Here is an 18,288-nt window from a genome sequence, read left to right as displayed (position 1 = left end):
CAAGCTGTATGGCATGCACACAGGACAGGCCTAATGAACCAGCAGGTCTACCTCATCCTAATCCTCCTCCAACAACAATTATCTTGGACTTCACTTTAGCTGCCACTGTCCTCAGGCTCTGCTCGCCAAGCAATATTCATGCCCTGCTGCAAGACAACCATACCCCCACTTTGATGAATCAGTATTATAAATAAGAGTGCAGTGCAGTGCATGTTCATTGATAGAATGCATGTAATGCAAAGTGCACGTAGGGTCACTGACACGCATATTAGAAGAGTAATGGATGCCACGGGTGTCTCCTACATTGTACCGTACAGTAGCTATAGAAAGACATGCATAGCATGTCATGCTATGACCAGGCATGTACAACGGAACAACATTCCCTGTAACACACAGCTCTGATACATTGTATGATACACCCATCTGCATCTTTTACTGCAACTCCATGTCACTTCATCACCCTACATGTGTACATTTAACTTTTGTAGTTTCAGCCATCAAGCAAGCACTGACGAATATTACACCATCAGCATTTTTATTTTCTTTCGAGAGGCACTCAATGGTGCCCTACAGAAAGCAACATCAGTATCTTGCTAATTAAAATACTCTATAAAATGTTTGTGAAAAGAAATTTCAACACCATTAAAATGTCAGTTACTCAATCATCATTTCAGCACAATTAATAAGTGGCTGCACTGTCATTCAAGCAATATTATATCACTGACTTTTTTACAGACATGACAGCCACATTCACACATACCCGAAATTTGAAAAGTGATTTTTGCAACATACTTTATAGGATGTGAAAACCAAAATTGTTCACTATTACGATCCATATCATAGTTCCACCTGACTTTATAAACTGAAATATTGTGACAACTTGCTGTGTGCAGTGTGTGTGTGTGTGTGTGTGTGTGAATGGCACGCGGCAACTTTATAAATCTTTTTAAAAAAAAAAAATCATGATGCAACTCACCACAGTAGGTCCATACATTTGGATACCCAGGGGTCACCTTTGATTTTTTTTCACTTTTTAAAATATTTTGTCCCAGGCAGTGTTTGTAAACATTGGCAAATAAAACTGATCTTAAAACCTTTAATAATTCCTGTTTGTGAATGCAGCTGACATCTGATACGAAAATAATCTATCACTCCCTTCTTTTGTACAGACTTTCGGCTACTGTCCTGTCTTGAGGCAATAGGCTATGTCAAAGAAATAAATTGGACGAAATTATCTGCTCGCTACACACTGTCGAGGGCACAGTCGGGTACGATACCCCATGATGTGTTCTGAAAGGAGGTTCAAGCTCTAATTGCCATCCAGGGCTAACGTTTGACAAATACAGATTGATGGTCATGTCACTTTGAGATGAAACTCATAGCAGAAGATAATAGGGTTGACATACATACAAAGGCTGTGGTCTCTGATATTGACGGTTGAATGGATAGTTCACATTCTATTTATACATTGGCATTTAGAGCGCTCCACGAGCGCTCCAGGAGCACTCCCTAGCCCCTCTGAACTCTGTAAGAACAGGCAGATGGGACCTAGAACACTCAAAAGTTACGCCCCTCTCAAGCCTATGCTCAGGAGCACTCCTTGTAAGCACTCTAAACTCTGTATTTAAGCGGTCACCTATGTTTGGAGCACTGTGGAAGTGGCATGCAGTGAGCGCTGTTCAAGGACAAGTTCACCTTCATAAACATAAGGATTGAGAGAATGTAGCAATATTAGTAGAACAAATCATTGAAAGTTTGAGGAAAATCAGACAATCCGTTCAAAAGTTATGAATTTTTGAAGTTTTTGTGCAGTACCCGGTGGATGAGAAGACTACTGCAGTGTATGAATAACTTAGATGTCACATGCGTACAACGATATAAGGAAAATATAAAGAGAATTTCACAAAATTCCATCTTTTGAAAAAAGTACACATTCCCCTGACTCGTTACCGATAAATGTTATGGGTAATATTATTCCCCCTGCCTTTAGAAAGAGGCAAGTCAATTGCTCTTTTATTATGCGAAAAAAGTGAAAATATGTTGAATTTTCTTTTATATTTTCTTTATACTGTTGTACGCATATGACTCACAAGCTGTAGTAGTCTCCTCATCCAGCCGTTCCAACACAAAAATTTAAAAAATTCATAACTTTTGCATCGATTGTCCAATTTTCCTCAAACTTTCACTGATGTGTTCTACTAATATTGTTGCATTTTCTCAATCCTTATGTTTATGAAGGTGAACTTGTCCTTTAATACAGGTTACTGTGCATACAGTTTACATGCTAGAGGTTCCCCAGCACTCAAAGGCCACCATCACAGTATCGTCCCTCTCACCCACTCCATGTGTGGTCTCTACAAGTGGACACTCACTATATGAACAGACATGGACTCACAGAAGGGCATATTAGTCTAAGCGCTTCAGGAGTGCTCCTGGAGCTGACTGTGTATAAATGGGGTAGCAGACACTTGGGTCACTTCAACTACTCTATGGACGGGAAGTCATATCTTCATGCATCCAAATCAGCTCTTTCCGATATAATGCCCAACAGCAGGCAAAGTTTTATCTTGTGGGGTGAAAATTGAGAACCACTGATTATCCTGTTGACCAAGGACTCCTGCTGTTTCCTAATGCAAAATAAATACTAAAATCATCATTCAAAATCTTGGAATTTTATGGCTCTTCCTTTCGTTACAACTCTGAAATCCAGAATGCCATACTACATGAGGCTTTGGATCATACACTTTATGCAAAGTTTTCATTTTCTGCTGTCTTCTTTTCACTGATCCAGCAGTACTCATTCCTTTCACGACTTGATTGTAGGCCTTATCCTTTTACAAGCAACGTCAAGTAGTGAAATAATATGCTCATTACAACTGAATATTTTTTGATAAGATCCAGTGTCTAAATAAAGTGGACACATTTTTGCTGACATGACGGATTCCCATTTTTCCTGATCAATTCCCATCCTTAGAGCCGGTGTCAGGCAATACCAGTGGCCACTAGATTGCCCCTCCACCCACTTGCTTTGTTGTATATTTTGCTTCCTTTCCAGGAAGTACCTAATTGAATGCTGTACCTGGTACTGACACCTGCACTTCAACTCTTGGACTGAGGAAGAATTAATGATTTGGGTGAACTGTCAAACTGAACATAGACATGTCATTTCCTACATGCTTCCTACTGGAACAAATTAGTGGGGGGGGGGGGGGGAGGGAAAGCTCTGACCCCTTCCCCTCCAATACAGTTGCTGTGATTGCATCTTCAGATACAATGTGAATTAAAGCAGAGAACCCTAACGACCCCTATCAGGCCTGCCAAATAATTGTGGTCTTCAAATAGGATTCCCCTCGATAACATCAGTCCCTTACAGCATGAGTGTGTACAGCAGAGCTCGCAGGCACGACTGTCCCAGGATGTGTTCTGCTCGAATACTCCTCAGGGCTGACTATCCATAGTTTAGCGAGACAACTCATTCTACTTCACAACCACAAGCATTCTGCGACCTTGCTCCTTCATCCATATCTTCACTGACGCCACCATAGCAAAGACCGCTTTCGATTGTTCAGAGAAGAAGCAAATACACTCTGTATGAGCACTTAAGGATAGGAAAAGTTCCTTTAAATTGCTCTCAAACTGAGGCTAAAGCACTCTGCTAGTATGAACAGGTTCTGAGTCTGACTGTGGATGAGCTGAATACTTTTATGATTTCATAGATAACAACATAGTGATCACTCCTCCAGCCCAACATAATAGAACTATGAAAAGGCCTCAAACAATGAACTACAGATCATATCGGGATGCAATTATCTGTTGGGGGGGGGGGGGGATAAGAGAACACTCTATCTGATTATCTTCTCTTGTCCATGTGACAATCAGCAATCAAACGTTCAGATTGACACACATCACAAGTGCATTATCAATTTGCCCCTTCATTAATTTTATCTACATATTTGCAAAGCAATCACTGGCTTTGATATTCTCAGATAATTCATATCTGGAGAAGAAGCTGAGCAACTAAAGCTGACCTTTTGACCGAGTGTTTACTGTACAGATTGTAGCACAAGTGTAAATTCATATAGGCCTATGCCTTGTGGTATTGTTTTTTCCACAATTTGTCGAATGTTTGCACATTTTTTACTTTCTTCCCATTAATTTATAAACAGTATAATAATGTCAACTACTATTGACAAGTAACAACAGATCAATCAGTTGTGTTATTTTCATATGAAGGCATCATAGTAACTGTCAGATTTTTCTTCCTAACTTAAAAAACAAAACAAAGCTATAGTGTACATATGTATTTCATCTAACTACCATTTGGACTTGTCCTTGCTATATAACACCATTTGTACAAAGGATCAGGGCCTACTACAATGTAACTGGTTTGTTCTATAATGGTCACTATGCCAGAAGTGGCATGTGTAGTGCACTGCACATACAGTATGTTCAAGTTTCCCCAAGTGCAAAGGTTACCATGACAACAGATGCACTTGCATTACAATTCATGTGGTATCTGGTGGTATTGGTGTATTTGTGTTCATATTATGCTAAATCGCACAAAAGTCTATCATATTTCACCATTAATGTGAATGCACCTAGTTACACATCTCTCACAACTTTGTGTGTGATATTGGCAGGTGGTGACACTCTAGATGGATCAACTCAAAAAGGGCATTTTATAGTGCTTCAGGAATGCTCCTGTGCCTGACTTTGTGTATTCTAAATTGGGTATTTAACAAAAAAAAAAACAAGAGACCCGCGGGTCTAGCGCTCACCTGAGTATCGCAAGTTCACCTTTCACGCAGTCACTAATCTAAATTATTCACAGCTCTACCAAAATTTGACGAGGCATTCTCAAGTGGAAGATGAAAATGTACAATAAGGGCCCAATTTTTTCAAGATTCCTTAATTTGGGGGAATTGGGGCCCCCTGGGGCCCTCTGGGTGGGGCATGGTGCCCAGTTTGATAAATTGAGATCCTGACCACCTAGGGATGCTACCTGCCAAGTTTGACAAAAATCCATCATGAGGTTTTCAGGAAGAAGATGAAAATGTACAATTCAGGCCCCCATTTGGACCCTTCCAACCACCTCCCCCCCCCCCCCTACCCCCAAGAGGGGCACCCCTGGATCTCCTATGAACAAACTTGAAACTACAGTCATTAATGTACTCACTCATAGTATTATCTCAGCTCTATAACTTCTGATTCTAGAGAAGATTTTTAAAGACTCCTTCATTTGGGGGGTTTGGGCCCCCTGGGGGCCCCCTGGGCGGGGCATGGTGCCCATTTTAACAAATTGAGATCCTAACCCCCTAGGGATGCTACCTGCCAAGTTTGGTGAAAATGGGTCATGGGGTTCTCAAGAAGAAGATAAAAATGTACAATTTAGGCCCCATTAGGACCCCTCCTCACCCCCCCCCCCCCCCCCCCGGGTCCCAAGGGGGGCACCCCTGATTCTGCCATGAACAAACTTGAAACTACAGTCATCAATGTGCTAACTCATAGTATTAACCTAGCTCTATCACTTCTGGTTCTAGAGAAGAAGATTTTTGCGGATTCCTTAATTTTGGGGGGTTTGGGCCCCCTGGGGGCCCCCTGGGTGGGTCATGGTGCCCATTTTAACAAATGGAGTTCCTAACCCCCTAGGGATGCTACCTGCCAAGTTTGGTGAAAATGGGTCATGGAGTTCTCAAGAAGAAGATGAAAATGTACAATTTAGGCCCCATTAGAACCCTTCCCCACCCCCCTCCCCTGGGTCCCAAGGGGGGTACCCCTGATTCTGCCATGAACAAACTTGAAACTACAGTCATCAATGTACTAACTCATAGTATTAACTTAGCTCTATCACTTCTGTATCGAGAGAAGAAGATTTTTACAGATTCCTTAATTTTGGGGGGTTTGGGCCCCCCTGGGGGCCCCCTGGGTGGGGCATGGTGCCCATTTTAACAAATTGAGTTCCTAACCCCCTAGGGATGCTACCTGCCAAGTTTGATGAAAATCGGTCATGGGGTTTTCAAGAAGAAGATGAAAATGTAAAAAGTTTACGCACGACGCACGACGGACGACGGACGACGCACGACGGACGACGGACGACGCACGACGCACGACGCACGACGCACGACGCACGACGCACGACGGACGCCGGACGAAGGGCGATCGCAATAGCTCACTTGAGCCTTTGGCTCAGGTGAGCTAAAAATCTACCCGAAGAGCAAAGGTCACTTAAGGTCACAGAACTCTACAAGCCACACATGCAAAGACTCCATGAGCCTGTTTAATTTTTTGCAACTCGTTAAACACTGGAAGAGAAGTTGTGCAATAAGCATTGTTCTGTCCATCTAAAAACAAACAGGCCTGAAAAAAGTTCAGGTCAACCAGTCAGAACTTCTCCAAATCAGTGCCCATCTGGGAGGAAAAATATTTGTTTTTATCCTCTGTGTAGCACTCATAGAAATGCTTGTACAAATGCACACACACACACACACACACACACACACAAAGGTTGTAGACTGGTAAAATGCCAGGGCTGTCACACACCCTACAGTGGGTAAATAAAGTACAGAGAAGGCTCCGAACTGAAACTAATATCAACATGTGGTGGACATATATTTGCACAGTCCGTCCCAGCTGACCCTATCAACAAACAAACCTGGCACAAGCAGGTACAGTCTTGTACTGGCCCAATCCATGCGACACACACATTATACCATGGATTTGCGAAATCTGTAATCAGACATACATTTTCAGTGCAGAATGTATATAATTTACTAGTGTGAGCACATTAAAGTATGCATACTACAAATTTTGTAACTACATTATTAAGAGCTTGCAACCAAAAGACGCTAAATCCATTGAAAAATGATTGATTTAGTGCCTTTAGGAAGCATTGTTGTAAAAGCACTGGCAATGATGTAGTTTATAGATGATCTGCAGGACCACAGCACCCAGACTTTTCTCTTCCTATTCAAGATAGGCCTACATTGATGTACTATGACTGACCTTGTCATGTAATCTAGTAAACCTGCAGCTCACACGGGTGGTTTCCTCTTGCTGTGACAAGCAGCAGTATACACTGTAAAGGTCTGCTCATCTGGTGCACTGTCAACAAGCATGAACATTAAACCAGGTGGCATATGTTGTAAATGTAAGCATACATTGTAGTGTATGGCTTGGGCAGTACAGCACAGGCTGATGAAGCCAATGAGGCTATATACAGCAGTGTAGAGTCATTCACTTCCTTCACTGAGTTTGCCAATTAAACCATATCAAACATCACGATGCACAATCCCACAGACAGACAGACAGGCAGACAGACACACACACATGTACACAGGGACTCATTCTTTTAGTTGGGGGGGGGGGGGGGAGGGGTGGTCAACTGTTCATGAAATCATGATACCAAGGCTTGACTGCTGGGGAAGAATGCAATTTACTAGATAACAAGGTGCATTTTTTATATCACACACACCTGCATTCCAGAGGTGAGGTCAAGTAGGGCCTACTGTATTTAATGCACTCTTAAATTTTGTTTTTACAGTTTGTATACACACCCTTAGCCCCTCAACCATTGCTGGATGCTCAAAAAGAGCAGAGAGCGCACCCTAAAATAATCTGCACCAGCCATGGGACTGCTTGAATTGATCACAAAGCTTTACTCAAAGCACATACGCAAGTGCTGCCTGTCTATCTCTTCTTGTTTTCTCTTGTTTTGTTTTGTTTTGTTTTGGGTTGGTTTTTTTTTTTTTTTTTGGGGGGGGGGGTGCGGCAATGAGAGAGGATGAAGGTTGGGGTATCTAGCTAAATTTCGGCATCCAGCAACTAACATTCTAGAGAGAGGATTGGGGGACATGATATCACTTGTCAACAGGGTAACCAGAAGAAAAATTCAATTTGGGCTGTCTGATGGCTGCTGGGCGATGGTCTGATGCAAACTCCTGTAATGTGATACAATCGCCCATGATCAAAGAAAGAGGCCAAGGCAAATGGGAAACGGGAAGTCATTTAGAATGATGCCCGTGCCCACATGCAACATGTAAAAATAGCCTCGAAAGCTATTTCCACTTGATAGCGCCATCAAGACCGTGACTGCGTACAGCAGGGGTAGGCTGCCTCCGCTTCGACTGAGGCTCCACATCTTGAGCACAACATGCCTGTGGAAGACTGGAGCTAATCAACATGGCACTCTCAAAAAAGTCTGAGTAACAGCGTGTGCCTCAGTTTGGGGGCCTATCATGCATAATGTTATTACCTCTTGTGAAAATATTGAGAGAGGTTTACAAAAACAAACACTGAAGTACCAGTAAAAAAACAAACTTGTAAAGCCATCAATCGGTATTTTCCATGACATTATGGACATGGGCAGACAGAATTACATGTACAACTGTAACTAGAGATTGTAATTTGTCATCACTGACAAATTAAGGTGATCCGATTTTTTTTTATCAATGATTCGAGTCCTGATCGCAATAGGCATGACCATACAAGTTTCATCTCTGTTTAGAGACATTGTCCGTGTGATGTTTGCATTCTCATTTAGAAAAGGGAGTCATATCTGCCATCTTTGGTACCAAATTCTGTATACACTGAATAACGAAGATACAGCAATGAATACATATGACCTTTGACCCACCTTTGCACTCCCAAGATTGCATCTGATGAAATAGTGGTTATTTTGTGAAATGATTCTCGCGACATCGTCGATACGTGTGAAAAATATGGGAAAGATAGGACAGGTATTCACTAAGATACAAGATGAAACATTTATGACCTTTGACCCTAATTTACATACCCAAGATGTTGTCCGATCTAGTAGTTGTTATTTTATGAAATAATGTACGAGACATGAACTAAACATGTGCAAAATATGGGGGTGATAGGGCGTGTTTTTCTTGAGTTATTGCAAAGAAAGTTGCAGAAAGAAAGAAATATCTCAATACATAGAAGATAAGCTTTAATTTCAACCAATTTTTTATCGTCATCCCGACATCGTATGAAAAAACAAAGGAAATAAAACGATAGCGCAAAGTCTCAGCTACAACATATTAAAATCTGGGAGAAATTCACCGAAGGGTAAGTGAGCTAGTGCTCGATAAAGACAATCATGTCAATTTTCACATTAAAGAAAATTCCCTCCCATAGAGATAACACGTCATAACGAAGATACAAAAAGAAGTACATATGACCTTTGACCTCAAATTGTACAGACAAGATGGCATCTGAGTAAAAAGTGGTTATTTTGTGAAATGATCCTTGTAACATGGTCTTTGCGTATGCAAAATATGGGAAAGATAGGACATGTATTCACTAAGATACAGGGTGAAACACTTATGACCTTTGACCCTAATTTACATACCCAAGATGGTGTCCGATCAAGTAGTTGTTATTTTATGAAATAATTCACGTGACATGAACTAAACATGTGCAAAATATAGAAGTGATAGAGGCCGTTTTTCTTGAGTTATTGCAAAGAAAGTTGCAGAAAGAAAGAAATATCTCAATACATCGAAGATAAGCCTGAATTTCAACCCAATTTTTTGACGTGATTCTGATATCGTATGAAAAAACAAAGGGCACACTTACGGTAGCGTAAAGTCTCAGCTACAACATATTAAAATCTGGGAGAAATTTACCGAAGCTTAAGTGAGCTAGTGCTCGATAAAGATAGTCATGTCAATTTTCATTTCCAGAAAAACTGCACTCCCATAGAGATAACACGTAAACTGGTCAAATTTGACAAGATTACTTTTAATCCATTTTTACGAGGTGATACCGTTATCCAATCAAAATATTGTAATTTTATGTTTGAAAGAACATTAAATAAGCTACATCATACTGAAATCTGGGTGAAAATTGACAAAGGACTAGTGAGATATGCTCGAATGAACTTGAAATTTGATGACGTCATTTTGAAAATTTACTTTTTTTACTTTATTAAGAAATTTGATATCTTTTAATCATTTTGTCAGCATTGCCACCCCATGAAATGACATGTACAACTCATCAGCTTTCAAAATATGTACAGAAAATGGGGGGTCACCGTCCATCCTGACGAGTAAAATCGGATTTAAAATTGGCAGTTTTTTGGCATAGTTGCACTGTATATCGCCATTGACGCGCGCGCGGAATTTCAACTTTGACGGGCCCGTATGACGTCATATTGAGTCGGATTGATTTGAAACTTGGTATAAATATTCCTTAACATTTCAGACATCCGATCAAAGTAAAAAAACTGGAAATTTCAATTGCACATGAGCTGTGCGTGCGTATATGCGCGCGCGCGTACGCGTCCGTCCGATTTTTTCAATTTTTCAAAAAATGCTCCAAATGGTCTGAAACGTGTGCAAAAAAATTTTGAGCTCGATTGGAGCATACAAATATTTCAACGCGCGCGTACGCGCACGTTTTAAGAGAATATATGAATTTTGAGAACATGAGTAGAATGCGCATAATTTGAAATATATGTGACGTAAATTTCATTGAAAAATTTCATTCCATTAATGAGATATGATTGAGAATGTGTTTTCATATAATGACGTCATAGTGACGTCACGGTCCACTGATCACAATGATACATTAGATTTGTCGTCTTTGGGACATGATGCATACATGGTATAATTTTGAAATTGATAGGCAGCGGACTTTCTGAGCTAACCTCTGCACAACTTTTGCGGAGAAATAAAGAAACAAAGAAGAAGAAAGAATCCGTACAGATACAGAAGGTGATCCGAAGGATACTCGGATCACCTAATAATGTGCCATACTAGTGTACAAATTTATGCAGAAGTGTGCATTTTGTGGATGTACTCTTACGGTTTTCACATATCATATGTAATTTACCCATTCAACTTCTTTTGAATACAATATCACCTTAAGATTTCATATGCATGCATTTGTACGAGAAAAAAAAAACAGTTGTGAGTAATAAGATATTCACTTTACTGAAGCATTTTTAATTGTAAGCTACATTTGAATGAAAAACTTTTTTGGATAAATAAATACTAATAGTATTCATTTATCCCAAAAGTTTTTCATTTCAAATGTACCTTAAAATTTAGGCGCCTACTATAAAATATCAAAGACTCTAATTGAAAGGGGAATTATGCAGACCCTAATATTTTGTATTTTCTTATGGTTAATCAGGAAGAATTTTTTATGCTTATAAATCAATTGCCATTGTGCACCTAGACCCGTTTACGGTGCAGGGTTAGACAGAGTCCAGGCCGAGCCGCAGCCGAGCCCCGCAATTTTGTCCGTTTACATTGGAGGGCTAGGCCCGGGCTTTTAATTCAAACCTTTCAATATTTTGTCGTAGTGGTGCTCTGCTTGTAAACAAACGACTATTATTGGGAGCACGCCGGTCGTACACAATTTGATACCGCATATGGCCCAGTTTGCGTTTACAGTGAGAAAAGGCCGGGCTCAGCCGCGGCCAAGACTACCTCCAGAGCTTGGCCAAATGCGTGGCTGATTTTGGTACTGCATTTGGCCTTTTCACTCACTGTAAACGGGGTCCTACAGCCATAATTATCTAATCTGAACTTTAATAGACACATCTTTACTAGTACTTAAAGGGATCGTATAGTTTTGGTTGAGACCTAATTTCAGGTTTTTAACATTTCTTTGGTGAGATAATGAGAAACCTCTTATGAAATATGAAAGAGCATGTAAATCCATGAGGAATTCAACATTTATTTGATGAACAGTGGTTTTGAAATGGCTGAGATATCCAAAATAGAGCGATTCTAATAAAGTGTGGGACCCACACTTTTTTACGATTGCTTTTATGTTTTAGTCATTCCAAACCCGATTTTCATCAAATAAACTTTGAATTCCTCTTTGAATGGTATGTTCTATACTATTTCATAAGTGTTTTCTCGGTATCCCGCAAAAAGTTAAAAGCCCAATTCTCATCTCTACCAATACTGTGCTATCCCTTTAAAATGCAAGTACAATTGTACCATTTCCATTTTGACTGTGAAGTGTCTTTCCAATGTGCAATATCACATTAGTGTTTTATCATTTCCTCTTATAAACATGAGGAAGAATGGGGGAAGGAAAAAAAGAGTAAATAGTGCGAGAAGGAAGGACAGAGATGGAGAAGGGAGAGAGAGGGAGAGTTAGCTAAAGAGAGGGAGGCGGAGAGTTAGCTAAAGAGAGGGAGGGAGGGAAGAAAGAGAACAGGGGGTGGGGAGAGAGAGACAGGGAGACGTGAGAAGGTAGGGCAAGGTCAGGGGCACATACACACAAAAGATAGCTGATGCTTAAAAAACATACCAAGTGCAGTAAAAAAAGGGGGGGGGGACAAATGGCTTCTGGCTCCCAAGATATGCTTGCCATTAGGGAGAAGGACTGGAAAAGAGGCCGATTTCTCTAAGCACATTTCACTCTCACCATTGTGGCATGCCAAGCTATTTAGCGCTACTGGCTGTACAATTTAGCTCACAATAGAGTTCAGCGGCATAGGTCACATCAAACTCCCCCATGACACCCCCCCCCCCCCCCCCCCCCCATCCCTAACCAGTCAGAGACTTTCAGACAAGTGACTGCATAGCAAACACACAGTGCTCAATACTGTTACTACTGCCATTTAAGCCTACTTTTAGCCTCTATAGAAAAGAAATCTTGCATCCCCACATTGAAGATAAGAAGCAGTCCAAGTGCAATAATAGGATCAATAGGGCATTTCCATCTGTATAAGTTTGCAATGTCATATTACCTAAATCCACACGCGGATCTTCAGAATTGTGTAAAATTGCATAGGTCACTGTTGTGAAAAGTCCATGCAATGCAGGTGAATGCAAACCTCTTTTTCCCACTATACATCCCCATACATTAGACCTTCTTTTATTCTTCTTTTTTTTTGTGCCCCAGGTATGTCCATGACTTACAATTGTACGTGTATAGTAGTATACTGCTTGAAAGGTATGGGATAACAAGGCTACTTTATTGTATGCCTGTCCATTGTAACACAATCCTGAAGCTTTAGTGACCAGGCATCTTCTTTTTGACCCGTTGAGAACGGACTGATTTTGCTACAACACACATTTCCCATAGACACCTGCCCGAGTATACTCGGGACTCATCCTCAACAGGTTAACAAAAAGAAAGATGGCAATAGAAAATGTGTATCAATATATGATCTCCTTCCACTGATATTCGTCCTCTCAGTTTTCATGCTTGGACTTCAAGGTTAGCCCCTGCACACTTGATCGAATGCACAAAATATTGCAAGTGCAGTATGTAATTGAATGAAGCTGCATACTTTTGCAAACAGTTCTTTAGAATCATTGAAACACATGCCGTGTATCCATGCTTCAAAGCTCAACCCTGGAATTCATGTTACAAACTAAAGCTGAATACCATTGTGAAACAGTCTGTTAGGTTTAACTTTACACAGAATATTCATGCTTCAAGCTCACCCTTGGAGCTCATAGAAGAATCCTGACATTCCATGAATGGTTTTTGCTTTCACCAGACCTATCAGTATCATGGCTACATCCCATGCAGTTCATATTTCCTACATTTCTCTGATCATTGTAATAACCCCACTAAACGAACAAATGTGTGAATCCCTGTGTGAGTCACCAATAATACCCTACTCATATTTCGTTCCATGAACATCTAGAATTAACCAGAAGCCCTTAGATCTAGCCAGAAATATAAACCATCCTCCGTTCATGTTGTCCCATTCTTCATTACACGTCCACCTCCCCACCCCCACACCCTCAAAACATTATTGCATGTGTACATGTGTGCCAACTCGAAAGGGACATCATGGATACAATCTTGAGTATCCATGGAGATCTCTATTGGCCCATTTTGGAAACGATGCAGTATGCTAATTGAGGGGGCAGGATTTGTCAATGGTCGACCAGTAGTCTTGCATAAGGAGACCACTCTTGCCAATCATATTCTCAATGTGCAAATCGCAGCGCACGCTCAAAGAGAGATTCTACCTTTAAGCAGACCTCCTTGACCCATCAGCAGTTCCAGAGGATAGTAAATCAATGGAAACTTTAATCAACAGTTCCATAGCTGACTCATGGTTTGTCTCACAAAAAAGGGGAAAAAGTCCACCGAGATACAATCAGATATAAGGAGTTTGTGATTAACAAGTAGTGCCCGATTGTCTTGCAGTCGTTTTACTGCACAGTAAATCACTTGCTCTGGATATCTTCATGTCGAGATCTCTGCACAGATACAGTATTAGGTGGCTGAAATTGAAGTAGCAGCTTCGAACTGCTTTCCTAATTCATTTTCTACTATTGTAATTTGCAACCAGACACATGACTGAACAGCACACAGAAGACAGATCACCAGAGGAATGAAGCCCCCGACAGTTAGAATAAAATTCAGAGTGATTCTACATTCACTTTACAATGATACTATATTAATGTAAAAGCAGCTAATTCAAAAAAGTAGAGTGTATGAGCAAAATTCAGAGCAAAATTTAGGCAAGACAAGTATATATCTTACCCAGCATGTTGGCAGTGGCATCATACAGCTGCGTAGTTGCCACAGTGTGAATTAGTAGGCTACATTATGTACAGTAACATAAAAAGGGGTGGGGAGGAGGGGGGCTTTATCAAAACTTATCAAAACGGCCATTTGGTTGTGTGAGCACTTCTATACTTATCCTACATGTGAACAATGTATAATCTATGTTTATCTTTGCTTTGAAAAGGCACCCCCCCCCCCCAGTATTAAATGTTTGGCAAACATATGTCAATTTCTGTTTACATTTAATACATGCTTAATCAGATTATCTGGGGTATCCAAATATAGACTCTGGGAAATACCACAAAACTGCAGGATATAGATAGATCCATATAAGCTCTACTGTGGACTTTCCTGACTTAAAATTCTCAGTCAGACATACTGAATACAAACATAAACATTACGCACTGATCTTTGCATGTCAGTTTGTTTGTCTCTTTCTTACTTTCTGCTGGTAAACACTTCAGTCTCCTTGTATAAGATACAATTTATGCACAATTTCATATTTGAATTATACAATCTCTTTAAATTCCAGTGAGATTGTCCCGATAAGATTCCAAGGGTTTTTGGCAAACTTCAGGGGTCATGAAAGCAGTGCCTCAAAAAAAATTATGGACTGAACTTAAACATGTAACCCTTCCGAGGAAAGGCTAGTCCTCTTGTAGATCTGTAGTGTCAATCTCATACATGTAGTAACTAACCTTTAGAACTCAGTTAGCCAGAGTAATACAGCTGTAAACCAATGTCACAACAAACTAATTTTACCAGGCACTAAACATATCAAAAAATCTGATATTTAATATCACTAACTGTCATTACAGAGTTCAAGCCTGACAGTCTTAAAACTTAATACCCGGTATGCATATGAGTCAGACTTAAGATGCCGCACAAGGAAAAAAAAATACTATCATTCCAGATGAATATCAAATTGTTTTACTGAATATCATTCTTTTACTAAATGTTGAAATGGGAACATTGACAACATATTCAAAGGCCAATTCAGTTTTGTAAGATATAGAAAGGTAAATTGAATGTGTATGAAATACATCTCGGCTTGTATTTTCTAACCACCCCCCCCCTAAAAAAAAAAACACACACACACACACACACACACACAAAACACAAAACTAATATGGCCTTGCCGTTCCATTCTTTGTCTTGCCACATAATGGACAGCAAGCATACTCTATGGGCAAATTCTCCAATATTTGTGAATAAAAATGTACCGGTATCCTTGAAGACATTCTTAATAAGGTGAAATATTCTTTCACACTTTTTTTTAAAAGTTAAAGGCACACCTACATTGTACAGTACCTTGACTGATGAGGTATTGTAAAACAAGGAATGTTCGCATGCATTCTAATTTCGCGAGCGCCAAGATTCGCGAAATTAAAATGCACACAAAAGTTCTTGTCTACACTATATGCATTGAATGCCAGTGGCAATTCGTGAAAATTTCATGCGGCAAAAAAGGCCGCCGGCTCCAATTTGCGAAAATTTCATGCCACGAATATATCATGTTTTCCAGTATTAATTATGAAATTACCTTTAACTATAACTAAAAACACCATACAGTGAAAAAAATTGACAAGTCTGAATGTTCCTCAGTTATATAAACAGTAGAAGCTAATACTGTCGTGTTAATAAGTTATGAAGTGAATATTCAAATAGAGATCTGCTTGATACAAAACATAAAATATGCAAAAGAAGAAAAAAAAAGAATGCGTAAAGAATCTGGTAGGCCTATATTTCCCAACTTCTAAACTCTTGGGGTACTGTGTAGTGTCCCTTTTCTAACATTATAATAGCCACAGAGAAAACCATGCATAATCCACCTTCTGGCTTCAAATTACTGTTTGTTTGTTTGTTTGGTCAGTTTTTTGTGACTGGGGGGAGGGGGGGGCACAATACCTGAAGCATCCACACAATAATAACACATTGTATGTATATGCTTGAATGTAGAGAGTGTAGGCCAAGTTTAGTCATTCTGATTCCTCTGTGGAATTCTCAGCTCAGATTTCTATGCACTATATTTCAGTGATGTTCCTTCAACTACAGGTGGTGTACATGTACACACCTTTGGATCTGAAGAACACATTATTCTTTATTTTTTCTTTTCTTTTCTTTTCTTTTGTTGTTGTTGTTGTTGCAAGGAACAGCAGTTTATCATTGGTTAAATGATATCAATAATACCTTCATTCAAATAGACAAAATTGGTCAGTCTTGTAAAAGTTGTCAAAACAGAGGTCTACTCACTGTGACTTTTCATTCCTACAAGAATGATAGAGACAACACCTGGATTTGGGTGCAATATTTGTTCAAAAAATGACACATTGTATGTATATGCTTGAATGTAGAGAGTGTAGGCCAAGTTTAGTCATTCCTCTGTGGAATTCTTAGCTCAGATTTCTATGCACTATATTTCAGTGATGTTCCTTCAACTACAGGTGGTGTACATGTATTGTACACACCTTACTACTCACTACCGTCTACTCACTGTGACTTTTCATTCCTACAAGAATGATAGAGACAACACCTGAATTTGGGTGCAATATTTGTTCAAAAAATGACAGATTTTAAAGTTAGCCTGTTGACAGTATCAAGACAATGTGTCAAAATGTATGCCATTGCATCAGATCCCATGGCATAAACAGTAAAGCACAGGATAAACTCAATGTAACGTGTATTACCCCTTCCTGCATAGGTCTCACCCACTAAACTGAACTAGCAATATAGCATGACAGTTTGCTGTGACACGTCCTGTTGCAGTAAGGGGAAGGGGGGTAAAAACAACAGTGTGGTTTCAATAGGTGACTCACGTTTGAAATGCAGCACACAAGAAGGCTGGGCCAGTCAGTGTTTATATTCCCACAATATTCACTTATTCCACATCATAGAGGATTTCTACACCAGCATACAAGAATCCTGTGGGTAGGGAACACTAGCTGTACCCTTGTGCCATCCAGTGTTCTTGGACAGTAAGGAGGCAGCACCATACGGAAACACCGAAATTTCTTGCCAGCTGGCATCTGTTATGCGTGATCCAATGGTGAAACCGGGCCTAGCCAGCCCTGTAGGCTGTAGCGAAAGTGCCACATAGGCAACTTACGTAGGCACACAGGAACCCTTGCTCGCAGTAAACTCTCGTCTCTGCACACACAGGCTCCGCTGACATCGAGAAATGTCATGTTAGCACTTTCTTAACACATTTTCTTTACTTTGACTGTCACCCCAGGAAAATAATATGCAGTTTCTAATGATGATTGCCTCTTCCATAACCACAACATATCACGAAATGAACGTTTGCTTACCTTTACCTAACGAAGAAACGAAAAATCTGGACTTTTTCTGGAGACTCGGAATGTTTATGCAGAGGACGTCCGCCATACTTCAGTAAGTGCGCATGCGTAAATTAAATAGCCATCGGCAGCTCGGGTACGTACGACGGGTGTACGGCTCATTTCTGCACCCCTCTCCTCTCCCTCCCTCTCTCTCAAACAGTTTTATTTCCAGAGAACAGTGAACTTCAATGGTTGTACCATTACAGACTCCGACCACGTTTACAAATCATCCAAAATAGTCTGCTTTCGTATGTCCTGTAGCTCTTGCGGCGAGTGTAAGGAAGAAGCAAAAGAGGAAAAGAAATCATCGGTGTCTGCGATTCTGGTTTACCGGATAACTGCCAATTGCGTAGGCCTACCAGTATTCTAATACTAGAATGGGGAATTGAATTGCCTTTTTTTGGTATTTAGGTAATTCATGTTTTTAATGTGTTCTCAAGGGTGTGTG

General features: G+C 40.2%; 1 protein-coding gene across 1 annotated transcript in view; it reads right to left on the bottom strand.

Annotated features, from left to right (window-relative positions):
• LOC139741980 (uncharacterized) overlaps window positions 1–17,939 on the bottom strand; it is a 136,842-nt gene extending 118,903 nt beyond the window's left edge. The window contains exon 1 of the mRNA XM_071652545.1: window positions 17,811–17,939. The gene's annotated coding sequence lies outside the window, so the exon portion shown is untranslated. The remainder of the gene's footprint in view (window positions 1–17,810) is intronic.
• Window positions 17,940–18,288: the final 349 nt, after the last annotated feature.

Source organism: Diadema antillarum, unplaced genomic scaffold, assembly GCF_040938485.1.
Source record: "Diadema antillarum isolate AM-2024a unplaced genomic scaffold, OU_Dant_1.0 seq00000971_RagTag, whole genome shotgun sequence".
Taxonomy (NCBI): domain Eukaryota; kingdom Metazoa; phylum Echinodermata; class Echinoidea; order Diadematoida; family Diadematidae; genus Diadema; species Diadema antillarum.
This window is presented reverse-complemented; position numbering and strand designations above follow the sequence as displayed.